This window comes from Bactrocera oleae, chromosome 4 (assembly GCF_042242935.1).
Source record: "Bactrocera oleae isolate idBacOlea1 chromosome 4, idBacOlea1, whole genome shotgun sequence".
Classification (NCBI taxonomy): Eukaryota; Metazoa; Arthropoda; class Insecta; order Diptera; family Tephritidae; genus Bactrocera; species Bactrocera oleae.
The window spans coordinates 35,147,565-35,165,352 of NC_091538.1; the positions used below are offsets into that span (position 1 = coordinate 35,147,565).

General features: G+C 36.3%; 1 long non-coding RNA gene across 1 annotated transcript; it reads left to right on the plus strand.

Annotated features, from left to right (window-relative positions):
* The first annotated feature begins 37 nt into the window (after nt 1-37).
* On the plus strand, nt 38-1,322 carry LOC118681574 (uncharacterized). The gene is made up of 5 exons (XR_004977287.2): nt 38-226; nt 313-411; nt 506-782; nt 847-887; nt 960-1,322. It is a non-coding gene; the product is annotated as an uncharacterized lncRNA (long non-coding RNA).
* Nucleotides 1,323-17,788: the final 16,466 nt, after the last annotated feature.

The window sequence follows — 17,788 nt, forward strand, 5'->3', positions numbered from 1 at the left end:
TAATATTCAAAGTTTATTGTTTTACCTTTCTGCAGATAATCAATCAACAAAATTCCTTTTGCAAGAAATATTAAATTTTCTTCATTTAAAAAAATACTCTGACACGCCAACTTTAAATAGCTTGTAAACAAAGAATTAATTGACAGAATGACTTGTAACTTTGCATGTGTTGTCACGACAGATGTTCCAACTTAAGTAAAAAAATCGGAGCAATGTATGCTTTAAGGTAATAAAAGAGTTAAGTGTAGCTGCCCAAATTTGTCTATATGGATATAATCTGCAATATATTAACGTCATCTTTTTCATTTAAAGTCAAGTTTGCCTTGCAAAGCCACTGTTTTGCCCTGTTGTTGTGTTGTATTTTTGTGTTTTCAACAATCCTGATACATCGGCCGATATTACGGTAGTTAGGTAGGTGCTTCCCGTGCCCAATTAGCGCTGGATGCGCCATTTTGATGCATTATCGTCGGACCTCTAATCTAGCTATCACGTTTCATCATTTCAGATTTGGTGCTTGATGTATTCCAAATATTGTGTCTAGTTTGTGCTAGAGCTGGGCATTCACAGGAAATCAGTTTCCTTTTTCTCTTCTAGCTTGCAGCTGTGGCAAATATTGTTATAGGACAGACCCATTTTTAGCGCGTATTCTCCAAACGACCAGTCCCATTCCTGGATCTATATAATAAGTCCTTGGTTCTAGTCTTATCATACCTGGGTCATACCTGCTTCGATATTTTGCAGTTAATTATTGATTTCCATCTGCACTGAGCTATCTATTCAAAGTGAGTATAAACTCTCTATCGTATACTCTTCAACCTGGGTCATACCTGCTTCGGTATCTTGCAGTTAATTATTAATTTCCATCTGCACTGAGCTATCTATTCAAAGTGAGTATAAAGCTCTCGATCGTATACTCTTAAAACCGCAAAGCAGCTGATTGAAAATATCTCTGGTTTTAGCTCTCTCCACCGGTTCATAAAATTTTACTTCATGGTTTTGAAGCTACAAAGCATTCCCTGGGTTCGATTGGTGAACTTTCTGAAGAGCCTGCAGAGGCAAGGATTAAAGATATAAAAAGATTACGATTACAACGTACCCGGAAAATTTCACGCGTCGCATCAAATGCAACTTTAATGAACTTATTGCTGTTATGCTCTGATCCCTTTGTTACTGAGCACCGAAAACTTGCATATAACCATAAATCAACGATACTAAAGTCAACTATAGATTTACTTGATAAGAAAATATGAAAATAATTTGTAAAATTGTTGTTCGTTTCCAAATTATAATATATAAATGTTTTCTTGGTTTATTTTTCTGTTATCACAACATTTTTGAGTACCAATGCGAATATTCTCATAAGTATGTATTCTACTTTTGTATTGTATTATCATTAATAAAACCACGCCCAGTTTCCCTTAAAAAAAAATTTTTTTAAATTGATCGATCCGTTACTAACTGTTACTATGGGAGCTATAGGATATAGTCGTACAATGTGCCCAATTTTTTTATGATATATTTATAATATTTTTATTAATTTTTGGAGAAAATTTAAAAACGATATCTCATTTAAAAGTATTTTTGGCTGCAGCTCCCATACAAGCGAAACCACTGAGCGTTGGGGGAGAAAAACTGTTATGCTCTGCAGCAACATGTTGCGAATGTATGAAAATGTTGAACATGCATTTATCGAATAAACCGAATAAATTTCAATCAAATTTGGTATCTTATTAACTTATGTATATTATAGGTCGTAGACTCACTCAATTTCGTACTACATTTTGCTCGTGTCCTAAATATATATATTAAAATTATTATTAACTCAAATGAGATATATGTTGTTTAAATGACTATAAACTCCCTTTCCAACTACACCGCTTCTTCAGGGTAAATAATGTCACACCCTAATACAACACACCACACCTTGGAACACAACACGCACTCACAACATAAACGACCACATTGCACACGATGTCAGCACAGAAGTTACCACCATACACGATGACACCCCACACAATCAACAAAAAGAGGGATTGGATCTTCAATTCACCACATTCGAAATAATTCCGATCTCTTTTGCGCAACGTCACCGTATAATCGCTATCTGCGCTACCGCCCTTTTTAAAATCGTGGTATTAACGTTTAGTTCAAAGGTTGTGAAAATAACATTTAATAAAAAAAATAAACATTTTTAATTTAAACATAAAAAGAGCGTTTTATTAAAAAAGGGAAATAATATGTCTTTCGTGAGTGCTAACATTGTAGCATAATTATTCATGGTCCTTCGAGCCATAGTGAGCGGCACTATGGAGTAACAAAAAAAAAAAAAAAAAGTGAAGTGGCTAAACGTTAATATATACATGCAAACGAACAAAAACTATGTATATATATATATAACAAGTGACTAAAAAGTGCTGTGGAGTGAACTGACATACATATACACATAGTAGAAGAAAAACAGATTGTTAAAAAGTTAATTTAAAAAAAAAAAAGAACGGGCGCGAGTCAAAACTAACAAAAAAAACATAATCACCTCAAAATTGACACAACAACAACCACACCAGCCTAAATCAGCACTGCGAAGCAGAAATTGGGAGCCGCAAGCGGAAAAAGCAACACACAAGTATACCATACACACATATGGTGTACAATATTGTCCCCAAAACCCCTTGGTGGACCCCAAAGTGAGTCGTATCGTTTCCTATTCCTTTATTTTATCATGCATATATGTATGTAAAGATTACAGTTTTATATATATAGAACCTGTAATAACAAATACGTTCACCAAACTACAACAGTTCGGTAAAATATATATATATATATATATATATACCAACCTAAAGATGTATTATTAAGAACAACAATAATTCAATGCCTATTTATGCTTAGCTTCGTGTATTCAAATACACCATCAAGAAACAAAAATCAAAAACGAATTCAAGTATATACTTGCAAATTTCTCCAGCAATACCCCTTGTGTTTAATAAAGCAATAAGCAGGATTGCACATAATAAGTCAGCATAGGCAAAATAGAAAATCTAAAACAAGACAGAGAAACAAATAAAAACACAACAAACAAGCATACATATATGCATATCGAAATAACGCTTATATATCACATCTCTATATATCGTTAAATATATATTTTTAATAAACATATATACAAACAAAAATATATTTACAAAGTGCATACGGTCGAATACCTGCACATTATTTACTTTGCTTTTGCGCTCTCTTCGCTGTGCGAGCCTACATGCATACGTATATATACACATTTATATACACAAACGGCGATTAATATATAATATCTGTAACTTTATACCCTACTTTTGGACCTAATATTTAATATCCATTTCAAAAAAGAAAAAATTATCATAAATTTCGAATATTATCAAACGGCGATAAAACAAATATATGATAAACGAATTTATAAAAAATTAAAATTATTAAAAACAAAAAGAACATTTTTTCCAACAACATACTTACATTCATATGTTACATATATATTTACAATTTTACATATATTCAAAGTCCTCATAGGCAATTATCCGGCAATACCCCTTGTAACAAACAAGCAGGATTGCGTACACAAAAGTAAAAGCAAATTGATCTCTACAACGAGCTCTCAATTGCCCTAGAAAATAAAAATATTACATACGCACAAACAATTCGTATTGATCTCTTCAACGAGCTCTCAATTTCACGAGCACATAAATATATATGTACACACAAGTCCGTGTATTAGGGTGTACCTAAATACACCAACATAAGAACATAAGTATTATTAAATTAAAAGTGCCATTCTTAATAACTAAATTAAGAAAATTTGAATTACGCTGACAAATATATATTTAAAATAAAATACAAATTAAAAAATTATTTCGCAAGTAAATATATATCTAGTCCGAAAAAAAAAATCGTATATACGTAAAATAGTATTCGGTATTAATTATCATTTATTGCTGCGTTTAAATCAGTTTACACTGAGAAAATTTTAATTAACTTTGACACATATAGTAATAAATAACAAAACAAAAATGGTTAATGACGATAAAAATCAAATTACACCTGCAGAAGCTACACGCGCAAGACAGGTTACCACAAAGCAAATAAAGGGCAAAAATATTTGTGTTGCCAAATTCATTTCCGAGAGTGACAGATTAACACGATACTGCACTCGATTTTCATTTTCACCGATTCAAGACATTTCTGAATCGTTATTGGAAATAAAAAAACAAAATATTGACAATTTTTGGACTCGTCTCCAAACGGCTCATGACGCCATAGTAGATTATGACAATTCAGATCTACCACACGATTTTAAATCATCGGCTTACGCACTATACGAAAACTGCTTAGACCAGTACGAAGCTACAAAAGCTATGATCTCCGATCAATTAAAGCTAATAAAAGCTATTGCACCTACTCCACATCCGAGAGTAGAGCTGCCACAAGTACAAAATCAAGAGGCAAGTTCAGGCATCCATCTCGAGGTGCCCGCATGTGACACAGAAATATTTTATGGAGGTTATGAAGAATGGCCGTCCTTCCGGGACATGTTCACTGCCGTTTACATCAACCATCCAAAATTATCAAAAGCGCAAAAATTGTATCACCTCCGATACAAAACTAAAGGTCAAGCAGGCGCAATAGTAAAACAGTTCGCACTAAATGACGACAATTTCAATTTGGCTTGGGAAGCTCTAAAAGCAAGATATGAAAATGAAAGAATATTGGTCGATAACCAAGTAACGACACTAATAAACTTGCCAAAAATTCAAAAAGAAACCAGTGAAGAGTTTATAAGACTACAATCCACTGTTTCAAACTGTTTGTCGGTTTTATCGACACAAAATATTCCCACAGATAGCTGGGACCCTATACTGGTAAACATATGCACCGCCGCATTACCAAAAAAATCTTTACTTTTATGGGAGCAATCGCTCTCATCACGAAAGAAATGCCCCACGTGGCAACAAATGAAAGACTTTCTTACTACCCAGTACGAAATCGCTGAAAGGGTAGACAAAAAGATAATTAAAACAAAAAATGTACAACACGACCAAAAAAGAAGCTTCAATAGACCCCAAGCTAGTAGCAAAAATAAATTAAACAGAAGCTTTTACAAATCTCAATCGTTCACATCCGAACAAAATAATCATACGTCATGCGAACTATGCACGAGAGGGCATAAACTACAATCTTGCGAGATATTTAAAAAATTAAAAATTCAAGAAAGAAACAATTTTATAAGAACAAAAAGATTATGTACAAATTGCTTGTCACATACGCATACTCATAAAAATTGTAAAAGCAAATTCAATTGCATCTACTGTCGAAAAAGACATCACACAATGCTTCACTACAGCACATTGCCCAGCTCACCCCAAAAGAGTTCATATATTAGTATAAAAAGAACCACGGGTTTAGTTTCAACTACAAATCCCGAAAACCACAATACCGAAAATTGCCTAATGACACCATGTTGCTCAAAGGCACAACACACTCAAACGCTACACAGCGAAATACAAAATAGGGTATTACTACCCACAGCAGTCATCTCCATCGAACACCGAGGAGAACTGTTTAAACTTAGGGCCTTAATAGACCAAGGATCACAACGATCTTTTATAGCGTCTAGGGCTCAAAATAGGCTACAACTGCCAACAAAACAAGCTAACTTTGAAATTACAGGAATGGGCGGAAGAGTAGTTCAAAACTCTAATAAAATCTGCCCCATTACCTTAATTTCCCCCCAAGCGGATAAGCACATACAAGCAGAAGCTATAGTCTTACCGCAACTTACAAATATGCTTCCAAGCTATCACATAAATAGCAAGCATTGGCAAAATGTTTCACACTTAAAGCTAGCAGATCCCAACTGCAACACCCCCGCTAACATAGATATTCTAATAGGCAGCGACCTTATACCGCAAATAATGCTTGAAGGTGTTGAAAAAATTTCAACGACCCTTCTAGCCCAAAATACAATATTCGGTTGGATTCTAAGTGGACTAGTTACTGAACCAGTTTCCACATCAACAACTCAAGTTGACGAAAATTCAAAAGAATACCTTAATTCACAATCAAGGAAATTTCGGGAGTTAGAAAAATGCCCCCTCATATCAATTAAAACCCCAGAAGATCAGTATTGTAAAGACTTCTACAAAGCCACAACTACTCGATCAAATAATGGTCGGTACGTCATACGACTACCACTAAATTCACAATGTTCCAACACTCCAAGAATTGGCCGAAAAAACAAACTCATAGTCCCTTCTGACAAGATCAGTTTGAAAAAACACAAATATGTAACTTTTCGACCCCGCAGGATGGCTCTTGCCAATAATGATACAAAAATCCTGATTCAAAAAGCTTGAAATATGTTGTGCCCTCCTACTTGCCAAATTAGTGCATACGCACTTTAACATACATATATCCAAATTATCCCAAAAAAGTCGAAAAAATCGACACATAACAAATTATGCTCTAGTAGCTTACTTTTTCAAAATTATAAAACAATTTAAAAATAAAGTTAAGCGATCAGCATGCTCCCAATGCGATACAATGACGCACCAATCCTTACAACAAGCAAAGGTCGCTCTAATCGCATATATCTAAGCCCCCTTCGTATTGGTGGTTTATGGGAAATACTTGTAATACGTGTACAAATCCACTTAAAAAGTAGCCGTAAATCACAAATCTTACGCTCGCAAGATCCCTCTTCAAAGGTTTCAAAGGAGCACCCATTCTGGCCATATCTGAGCTAGGCGTGGAGTCGCCATCCTATAAGCCGATAATAAAATAATAGTAGATAACCGGCAATAAAATGAATAAACAAAATTATACCATCTAATAATACGTCGTCACAACAACAAATCGAATAAATGCAAAACAACGTTGCTTGCTTAACGCACTAACTTCCAAATCAAAAAACATAATACCAATTTCAAAATCAAGATTCCATCCTACACGTACAGGTAAATATGGATCTACCACTACTGCATTATCATGCATACCGCGCCCTCGGCTACTCCAATTGCAGTACGCCGTGATACCTGGGACATTTACAGCATATCTGTACTACTAGGCAAAATATTCGCCTAGGGGGCCCAGGATGTTTAAATGACTATAAACTCCCTTTCCAACTACACCGCTTCTTCAGGGTAAATAATGTCACACCCTAATACAACACACCACACCTTGGAACACAACACGCACTCACAACATAAACGACCACACTGCACACGATGTCAGCACAGAAGTTACCACCATACACGATGACACCCCACACAATCAACAAAAAGAGGGATTGGATCTTCAATTCACCACATTCGAAATAATTCCGATCTCTTTTGCGCAACGTCACCGTATAATCGCTATCTGCGCTACCGCCCTTTTTAAAATCGTGGTATTAACGTTTAGTTCAAAGGTTGTGAAAATAACATTTAATAAAAAAAATAAACATTTTTAATTTAAACATAAAAAGAGCGTTTTATTAAAAAAGGGAAATAATATGTCTTTCGTGAGTGCTAACATTGTAGCATAATTATTCATATGTTATTCTATCTAATCTAAATTTAATGTATGGGGTATATGGGGAAATAATCAACCAGAAGATCGGAAATTAATATAATATATTTAAGGTAAAAGGTTCAGCAATGTATACACCAATTTATTCATATTCAGTGCTAAACTATATTATTTTTAAGAAAGTTTGTCCACTTTGTTTCAATAAAATGTGACCGACATAGATAGGGATAGATCTGGGCAAGTGAAAATGCTCGGTAATGTAAAAAAGAAAATCTGTAAGGCGACAAGTGCATTGGAAATTGCAGTTTGCGCACTTGCGTATCCCCTTCGCAGCCTCAGAATTCCGTACTGCGTAAGCGAGTTCGTGCCTTTAACGAATTTTTGGTTCGACATCAAACTGGCAAATGCAACGGACAAAAAATATATGTTAAAAAGTCATATTTGTTGTTCTAATTTACTAAAATAATTTTTTTAATAGGGAACATTCTGAAAATAAACAACCAAACACAGCACAATTCGAAATTTTAATTGGTGGGCGCGAAAATAACTCCAAATAATTAATATGTGAGCTTAAAGTAGAGAGAGGTTAAATACATCCCCCAGCTGTCAATTACCAAATAGAAAGAGTTTCCGACTTTCGGTTAACCCTAGTTCCCATATACCTTATACTCGTATACGAAATTAAAACATACGGTTGAATTTATAGCGTACATATCGGTCAATAAGTTAATGTCTTAATAACATTAAAAATAATAAATTAAGAAATATTGATATACGACAGCTTATTCCCAAAATGTGTGTGAGATATTTCAATGAAATTAAATTGATTTATAAACTCAATTTAAAATAAATATTTCGTACTATATTCGTTCGTTGAATTTGAAACATTACTATACAATTTGAAGTATGTACGTCTGTTTATTTTGTACATTTTTTAACTTTTCTGTTGTTGATTTTTATTTTATTTTTTCACTTAAATCGTTTCGGCCAGTCAACTCTACTGGAAATATCTCAAAGAAAAACAATACAACATTGTTTCCAATGCAAAAGTGTTGCAGAGTACAGTTGGGAAGCACATACGAATATATACAATAGTTTGGTGCCAAAAAGCTTTGGTTAATGTAGCTGATTGGTTTGGCAGATATTTTTCTTAAACCTATTAGGAGGAACGGTGCCAAGACCACTTTTGCAAAATATTTCAAACCATAGATAATATTATTCGTTGTACCAAATTATAGTTTTGTATCTTATTGTGGAGCTTAGTTATGGCACTAAATAGGTTCTCGATTAATACCTTCTACCCATCTATCATGAGTTCGATCACTGGATGTTAAATTAAAGTCTCAATTTAATGCTACACATTTGTCTTTATTTCTATTTCCGACAACTTAAGACCTTATATAGTAGAACTTTAACAAAACTTCGTTTTTAGAACATTCTGATAACTAGAATTCACTGTCTAGTTGCTTCTGGCATTTTCTTGCCGATTCTGATTTGTTCTAGTATTGTGTTCGCCATTTTATCCATGATCTAAACATTTTCGCATTTCCATGACCACTACCTTTGCGATGATCTATAGTGAAGTCGCTTTGGAGTATCTCAATGCACCGTGGCAACTGTCCTTCTGGGTTTCTGAATTGTAGAAGCCATTTTAATGCTGCATGATCTGTCCTTACGTGAAAACGTTGACAATAAAGGTACTTGTAAACATTTTTGATGCATTTCACCAACTCCAATAACTCGCTCCGAGTTACACAATAATTTATTTCTGACGCAACCACTTTCTCATACCTGTCAACGACTTGTGATATAACGTTAGTCGATAATAAGTGCACAGTCCAAGGAAACTCAGCAATTCATCTAAATTTTTGGGAGTGGGCCAATCTTTTACTGTCTCTATCTTTTCATTAGCTGATTGCCTTGCAAATGCCTTCCGTTCTCACTTTGTACCCTAAGTAGCTTACTTCCCTTTTGAAAAGGGAACACTTCTTTGGACTCAGCATTAGACCGGCGCTAGCTTTCCGTTGGAAAACTTCTTCCAAGTCCTTAAGATGTTCATCGAAGCTTTTACCCAACACGATGATATCGTCGAAGTATACCAAACAGGTCTTCCAGTGTAATCCTTTTAATACCTGGTCCATAAGTCTCTCAAAGGTAGGCCCTAATCTCTTTTCACTGTCCTAATATAAGTAGCTCCTTTAGAGATTTTGATTGGTAACTTGCATTAAGTACTCTTACTGGAACGCGTTTATCTAGTTTTGTCATACCCAAGTAACTGCTCTGATTTTGTTGTAATCTGCTGGCTCTCTGTTGTTATCACTCGTCTAACGTTGTACTTATTATCGTAACCGAACGTAAGTGGCACTTCCATATTTGTATGGGTCATAATCCTGTTCTTCATGTCAAACTTTATTCCTTGATTCGATAGAAATTCTACTCCAATTATGACTTCGTGGACGATATCTGCCACTATAAAATTGTGTAACATGACTGCCATTCCAAATACGATCTCGCACATTACATTTCCGAAAACTTGGGAATCTTCTCCAGTTGCAGTACGCAACTTTTCCCTAGCTAATGGTCTCATTTCTTTATCAACCAGATCAGATTGAATTATAGAATGTAATGCGCCCATATCCACAGTCAGCTTTGCGTTTACGTCCAACTGGATTATTTTACTGATTACTTTTTCCGCACTTTAAGCATTTAGCCACACCATCATTTTTCTTAAGCGCCTCCGTAGATTTTTCCAATGCTTTCTGCATGCTGTCAAGTTTTTCAAGTAATTGGTTCACCCAAGTGTGCTTTTCTATTTCTACTTTATGAGCTTTAAATGTTTGATTGCTAAGCAGAGATACAGTTTCCTGTGTCAGAGCATACGAAACCGTTTCCGCAAACGTCAATTTTGAACATGATAATGCAGCGAAGCGTATAGTGTTAACTCGTATTCCACTGACGAAGGTCTGAATTTTCGTGTCCTCGATGTATTCCACGAATTTGTGTGCATAAGCTAAGTGAGCTACCCTCTCAATGTGCCTCTCCCCTCCTTCGGGGGTTCACGTCTTCAACCTGTTGATAAGGTGAAATACCTAGGGCTCATCCTGGATAGAAAGCTTTCTTGGAGGCCGAACATCGAGGAGAGAAACAAGAAGGCATCGGTCGCCTTATACTGCTGCAGGGGAGCTATAGGGAAAAGGTGGGGACTCTCACCAAAGGTGGTGTTCTGGCTCTACGAAACGGTAGTCAAGCCAATACTGTTCTATGGTGTGTTCGTCTGGTGAAAGGCGCCCAAAAAGACTACCCTGGCTAAAAAGCTTGAACGAGTCCAAAGAGCGGCGCTCATCGGAATCTCCGGTGCACTGCGAACCACACCAACGATAGGTCTCAACGCTATATTAAATATAGCACCCGTGGACATTGCCGGTAGGTGCATTGCTGCGAGGTGTGCTATTAGGCTCAGAAAAGCTGGGCTTGTGAAGAGGTCCGAACAAGGACACGCCACAATTCTCTCCTCCTTCACCTGCATTCCTGAAAATTTGGATCACTGCGTCACAGAGGCCTCTCGAGGCGGCTTTTTCTCTGCTCATATCCCGACGAGGGAGATGTGGGGGAAGAAGCCGCTGGAGAAGAGGCGCGGTGAGTTTTTTCACGGATGGGTCGAAGCTAGGAGGGAAAGTTGGAGGGGGGGTTTTCTGTAAAAAGCTCTCCGTCAATCTTTGCTTCAGGCTACCGGACCACTATAGCGTTTTTCAGGCGGAAGTGGCCGCGATCAAGTACTGTTACGTAGTGTAGCTTCGTTTAGAGAGGTGAGCATTCACTCCGACAGCAGAGCGGCAATACAAGCCTTGAGTGCGCGAACCGTGCATTCAAAGCTAGTCAAGGAGTGTCTGTCCTCGCTAGAATTAGCATCAGGCTACTTCAATATCAGGCTCGTTTGGGTGCCTGGTCACAGCAGGGGGGTACCCTTGCCCCGCTCACATCGGAATGGGATCGAGTTAGTTCTCCACTAACGTCTTGCATTCTCGCTCTGGACCAATGGACCTCGCAGGAGCTCAGCAGACGCTGGTCGGCGACCAGCTCCTGCGCGACTGCGCGATCCTTCTGGCCGAGAGTGGATCGCAGGAGGTAGGGGGATCTTCTCGCCTTGAATAAAGTTCACCTCGCCGCCATGGTAGGAGTTCTCCCTGGGCACTGTCCAATGGGAACTCATGCGGTGCGGCTTAGAATACTACCCGATGGCAGTTGTCAAAGCTGTATGGAGGAGGGTGAAGTGGAAACATCCCGGCACTTTCTCCTCCATTGTCCGGCTTTTGCTAGGTTGAGATTGAAACATCTCGGCAATCATACTTTTGGCGGTCCAGAAGATCTGGCCGAAACAGATATTGGCCATCTCAACAAGTTTGTCATAGGCACAAAGCGCTTTGTCGACATGTAAGGGTCTATTGATCCGGCTCATAGGAGTTTTGGGTACCACAACGAACCGGCGTTTAAGCTGTCCAAGTGTGATCCTTCGTAGGATCGACCCGCTAACCTAACCTAACCTACCCTCTCAATCTCTGTAGAAAACTCCTGCAAAGACTCATTGGCTTTCTGGCAGCGATTTCACAACTCCATTTGGAAGATCTGCTTCCTGTGCTCACTACCATTCCATATTTCTAATGCACCCGGAGCTGACGACATAATTGGCCGATTTAATTGCAACTCGCGGAGACGATCTTTTATTAATTTCATCCACTTCAGTTTTAATTTTATCTTGCTCTTCCAAAATTTGTGATGACACTTCTGCTATTTGTGAGGTCACCTGCGGGAACACCAAAGAATTCGGGTTTGAAATTACGCAAATTGACAACGAAACAAATTGAAGATTTATACAGCAAATACGAAACAATTTTTGAAAATACAAATGCCGGCGTGATAAAAGATTTTCATGCAAGTATATGTATGTCACGCCCAAATTTTATAAAAGCAGACAAATGCCATTCGCGCAAATTTCAAAAAGGCTTATTAATAATGGAATTTGGAAACCAGTTAAATTCAGTAACCTGTTACAGTAATTCGTCACCAATAGTCGTAGCAGTAAACCCAGATGGGTCGGTAAGAATATGCGGCGATTTAAAAATAGCAATTAATTCACAATTAGATATTGAGCAATATCCATTGCCACCAATAGATTTAAAAAATGCTTATTTACAGATGGAATTGAATGAAGATTCCAAGCAAGTAATTGTAGTAAATACACCTTTAGGATTGTTCCAGTATCAACGACTTCCCTATGGTATTGCCCGCGCACTCGCAATTTTTCAGCGCTGTCTTGAACGGCTCCTCAATGGCATAGAATGATGTGGCAATTATTTGGTTGGCCTTATTATAACCGCATCATCATCAAAATACTCGACGACAATGGTATCAAGTGCAAACGGGAAAAATGTTTCTTTTTGAAGAAAGAAATTGAGTACTTGGGTGGAAGGGTAAGCGCTAAGGGAATCCAGACTGTTCAGGCATTGAAGCAGTTAAGCAATAGCTGAATATAAAGCAACTAGAAGATTTTATATGTAAAGCTAATTAATATTGCAACTTAATCCCGCTTAATCATAAATATTTTTAATCCAAGCAAGCATCTACCACAAATGACTTCGCATAGTATTCAGCGTTGGGCCATCATAATTATGGCATATCAATTTAATATCAGGTATCGTAATACACACGCATATGGTAATACGGATGCACTCTTTCGTTTACCTGTAAGTACCGACATTTAATTTGATACATCCGAATCATGCTACAATGTTACAGGCATACAATTACCAATAAATGCTAATATAATATTATTCGTGAGCACACAGAACGGGCCGATGTGCTACGTAAAGTTACAAATTTTGTTAAAACCGGTTGATTTACACAACTATCCCTAGGTGATATTGAAATTCGACCATATTTTCATCGAAGATTAGCTTTAGGTCTTCAACTCAATCTTCTCTGCTTACACGCAAACGTATTGTTATCCCAAAATCATTACAGCAAAATATTTTAGGACTCTTACAAGATGGACATTAGGGAACAGAACGAATGAAACAATTAGGATGACATCACGTTTGGTGGCTAAAAGTTACACGTCAATGTGAAATCTGTAAAGTTGACAATCCAGCTCCTATACTTCAATACCTTAGTTGGCTAGAAGCGAAAGCACCATGTGAACGCTTCCATATCGACCTTGCTGGCGCGATATTCGATTCTATGTGTCACATAAGTGTGCATAGATGCTTATTCGCAATTTCCATTCGTGACACAGTTATCTTCAACTACAACAGATAATACTATAAATTCTTTTAAATCAATTTTTGCCATTAAAGGTTTTCCCAATACACTAGTTAGTGAAAATGGACCTCAGTTAACATCCGACGCAATAATTTTGCAAGTTACATGGTATTCATAACAACCGAACCGTTTCATCCAGCATCCAATGGACTCGCTGAGCGTTTTGTTCAAACATTTAAAAAAGTAGTTCGCAAAAATATCAACGAAGGTCTATCCATCAGATGAGCCGTAGTCAAACATTTAGCAACTTATCCGATTCATTATGATTAATCCGGTTGGAATAATGATGTTTATGGTAAAATCAAATATAATATATAACTCAAACCAAGATAAAACGAGGTAATAGCAAAATACCCTGCATAATACCGTCATATCAATGGATATCAGTACCTGAATCGATACCCACAAATTCCGCAATGGTTACGTTGCAAGGCGAGTCAAACATGCAACCAAATATATCCACACAAGTATCTCATTTTAAACACCAAAACTGCGCGCCATCGCAATTGGAGGCAAACGTTGCAGAATATCAGAATTCGTTTCACACCTCCTGATTTTAGAAAGAAATAGAAATAATTTAGTATATAATTAAGAAGGGGGATGTGATATGAACGTAAAATTGTACGACCTTTGAATTTAAGTGTTCATAGTTGGCGGAACTGAACGTCCTTCCTTCTTCTGGATTGCGCTGCCGTTAAGTACGGACGTGTTCTGATATTAGTTAATACTTATAACCTTATTCAGTATCTTTTGTATATATAATCATAATTCTTAAAGTAAGTTTGATATTTAAATAAGTGGAAACACAACAATATCTATGTACGTTTGTTAGATCGAAAACATGCCACGAAAGTGTTCTAACGATTTAATACGTGATTTTGGGGTCTAGATTAAACCACTAGAATATACTTTCTCGAAAAATTACAAAAACTTAAAAAATGAACTTTTAATGTCATATAAAGCTTTGGTGTGTAATATGTCCTTAAAAATACATGTGCTGGACTCTTATTTGCATCTCTTTCCGGAAAATTTAGGTGATGTGAGTGACCAAAAAGGCAAGAGGTTCCATCAGGACATTTCCTGATGAAGAAGCGGTATCAAGGGAAATGGATTTCAGGAATGTTAGCAGATTATTGCTGAAGACTTAAAAAAGACTTTCCAGTAGCCAAATCTTCACGAAATTCATAAATATACATATATTATTAAAAAACCAATAATTTCAAGAAAACGGCTGTCATTTTTTTTCATTCAAATATTAAGTTAGGGTAATTTGATATAAGTATATGTTTTTTGTCAGTAACTCAAAAATTCTAAAACGATTTTTACAAAAAAGCATTCATAATTAATTATTGTTTCGGCGCAGGTGTATCCTGTCAAAACACAATTCCGATATGTTATGTAGTTTGAAGGATATTTCATTAATATCTTAGATAGAAAAGAAAAGTAGTTTCGTTGAATTTGGTTGGTTATGTGATATAATATATCAGAAATAGTAATCTACAATACCACATTACCCATAAGATTTACTTAAAGAAATTTATTTGCAGTCAAATTGCTGAATATTTCATTGATTAAAAACTAAAATAATAGTATATATTTTTTAAAAATTGTACGAAAACCGAACAAAATACTTTTAGTGGTTAAAAAAAGTACATGAATTCAAAAAAGGAAACAAGTTAATATTATAATTTTAATAATTCAATTGACAGGACTTGCATACAAATATTAGTTGACGTTTAGACAGACATTTGGTAGCCACGTGTTGTCTCTCTCATCTGCATATTAATAATAATAACCCAACGATTACCCTCCTCCCGCCCAACCGACGCCAGGGGCGCAATCCGCATACGTGCGGAATTAGCCGAGTCAGAAAAGGCAAGAGAGTTTTTTAAGTGTTGAGATCTAAAACTGCTCAGCTACAGAAACAAAAATTTCAACAGCCAAGATCTAAAGTTACAATATAATAAATTGTTACATTTTCATTTATTAAGAGAAAACAATAAAGTCTTTTTAATTTTGAAAAGTGATTCAGATAAGTCAAATGTGCTGGAATGAGAATAAAAATCATGACATATACGGCGGAATGACTCGTTTACTTCAAAATTTGATCTACAGGATTTTAGCAGTAAAGGTCTAAACTGCCTCGAAAGGCGAACCGGGATATTAAATTTAATTTCAGATAGGAGAAAAGAACTGCAAATAGTTCCATTCAAAAGTTTCACTACACTAGAAAGTGTAGGTAGATTAATAAGTTTTAAACGACTAGTGTATGGAGGTAGACTGACCCTTGCATCCCATCGGAAATGCGCTAAGGCGAAAAGTAAAAATTGTTTTTGAACCGACTCTAATTTGTCAGAATGGATTTGGTAGCTAGGATTCCATACAACAGAGCCATATTCCAATATAGGTCTAACCAAAGTTGTATAAAGTGTTTTAGTACTATACGGATCTCTAAATTTTTTAGACCAACGTTTATCAAAACTGAGGACAGCTTTTGCTTTCAAGACCATGGTATCAATATGAAGACTGAAATTAAGCTTAGGGTCCATATTAACTCCCAAATCAACATAGTTAAAAACTTGCTCTAGAACCATTCCGTTGATTAAAAACCAAAATGATAGTATACATTTTTTAAAAAATGTATGAAAACCGAACAAGACACTTTGAGTGGTTAAAAAAAATTCATGAATTCAAAAAAGGAAACAAGTTTATATTATAATTTTAAAGTAATTGACAGGACATGCATACAAATATTAGTTGACGCTTAGGCAGACATTTGGTAGCCACGTGTTGTCTTTCTCATATGCTTCAAAGGATTTGTTGAAAAAGTGTACGTAGTGGTCTTACTTAGTGGCGTATCTGTCCAAAATTCTTCATCCGAACTCTGTAAGTGCAAGCTTTTTTCTGACTCGCTCGATGAGCTTTCCTGTTTTTACATTGTCTGTTTTACTCTGACCTTTTTACCTGGTTGTTGTATATATTTTACGTTTCGTCTCTTTTTTGGCTTTTAAGCATTTTTTATTCTTTTCTCCAAAGATGCTTTATAAGGTGCTGTTGTTAGTACCGTTGGTTAGGCGGTAGTGAGATCTCTCAGGGTGTGATAAAATTTGTCATGGCTTCTTTACTTGTGCTGGCGATTGGTTCTTCTAAATTGGTTTCTCCTTTTAGTTGCGCATCTTCCACCTCATTTTCTTGGTTTTGAGCTATGAAGCATAAATCGTTCTAATATGATGTAAGAGGACCCATAAACGCTTTATCTGAAGGTTGCATTTTATATGTGCAATGAGGTGGCAATGACAAGATAATAACACCATTTCCGCGGTGTTAATGACTCATTTGACTATCATACTGTTGTACACGTCACTAACCGTAGATGCCTCAATATGTGCCTTAATCAGTTGAACCACAAACTGCGAAATATAGAGATCAGTCATCATTTTGATAAACTAAAATTTTATTTCTCTGTGTTTGTGATACAATTCGGGCTTTATCTAAAACGTCAATATTCTTCGTATGACCGTAATTGTCATCCAAAATAAGCAGAATGGGGTTTTCCTTTAACGGATTATTGAAACGGAAAAAGTGATCAAACCACTAGGTAAATAATGGTATTTGGATCCATACGGACACATAAGGTGGCACTGCGTAAACTCATTTACGTTTTATGCCTTTTTAGAAAGCCAAGCTGCCAATCTCTCCCAGCCCATTCTTTGATTACAGAAGATGGGTTCTCGATATTGTTTCGCCTTGCTAATTGAAATGCCAGCGAGCGAACGTCACTTCGAGTTAGTACCCAAAACATTGCCTCAATTTCTTAAAAATATAATACAAGCAACTTTCAACTATAATTCTGACGCCAAAAGTATTCCCAACTTTTCCACTTTTACAGCCTGAATGGAATTTTTCATGTTTTCTGCATCCCACTGGCGAATTTCGCCTT